Source organism: Vigna radiata, unplaced genomic scaffold (genome assembly GCF_000741045.1).
Source record: "Vigna radiata var. radiata cultivar VC1973A unplaced genomic scaffold, Vradiata_ver6 scaffold_137, whole genome shotgun sequence".
Lineage (NCBI taxonomy): Eukaryota > Viridiplantae > Streptophyta > Magnoliopsida > Fabales > Fabaceae > Vigna > Vigna radiata.
Genome location: NW_014543260.1, coordinates 389,944 through 391,215, shown reverse-complemented (window position 1 = coordinate 391,215; position 1,272 = coordinate 389,944).

Below are 1,272 nucleotides of genomic sequence, written 5' to 3'. Positions count from 1 at the left end.
AACTAGAAAAATGGAAAAAGAATGGAAGACCAAACCCTAGAAAAGATGAAAAGGAGCCTAAGCATCCAAGAGATCCTCTCCAGAGAGCAAAATTAGGTCTGGCCGTTCTCCCCTGTCAAAAGAATAATTCTGAACTCGAAATAGGGGTATATAGAGGTGAGGAGCGCATCAGAAAACAGGCCCAAAGTCCTCTAAACCGCCCGGCGGCAATCGCCACCGCCGGGCGGTTTCCCTCAAGTCCGCCCAGCGTCAATCGCCATGCCTTCTCCTCGTCCTGGACCGCCCAACGGTTTAAGTGTGCCGACGGGCGGTGCGTCCACTCTTCATATCTTCATTTTTCTGCTGTTTTCTTGAGTCAACGACCTGTATCTTCAACTCCATTCTTTACTTTTCTCAAATTAGCTACAAAACAATGCAAAACAAGCAAAGGGTGTAATTTGGTCCCAATTGACATATAAAAATAACTGTTTTTCAACCTTCATCAACACCCCAAACTTAGAATTTTGCTTGTCCTCAAGCAAAACAAAACAAAACAACACACAAAATAAAAACTTGGCTTTCTATTGTTTCATCCAATGCCTCAACAATCCCAAGGTACATGACAAAACTACTCAATTCAATATCCTCAGTAACATCCAAAATAAGATGCATGCATGCTTTCAATCCAGAGATTGCACAATAGATGTTATACACTATGAATGATCAATCCACTAAGCAAAATTGCACTCATGAAAATTAACAGTTCAAATCAAGCAAGTGTTTCACTCAATCACTCAAGTGTTTAAGGTTACACCCGCTCTCTATTGTTCACAAATCACATAAAACAAAATTGCCATTCATCTCAAACAATCAACATCTTTACATGCAAATGTCATCAAAAGGACTTTTCCAAGCTTGAAATGAGGTTGGGCTAACAAGAAAAATTGGTTTTTCTAGAATGCAAAATCCTTGAGTCAAGAGAGCTAACAAAATATTCAACATTTACGCACAACTCTCTCACCAAAATTTCTCATTCCCAACTTCTTCCCTTTTCTTTTCTTTTTCATTGAGCTTATCTTCATGCTTTTCTTCCTTTCTTTTCTTTTTCTCATGAATTTTTCTTTTTACAACAATTGAGCTCAACGCCTTTCACTTGCTTTTTCAATTTTCCCCCGTACAACCCCACACTTGAACCTTTTCATCACATATAATTAAGTTCATCCCAACTCAAGGTAAAAGAAAANTTCAAAACAAGGGTTCACATACTGTTTAAGGCTAAGGTTCAAAAATGGG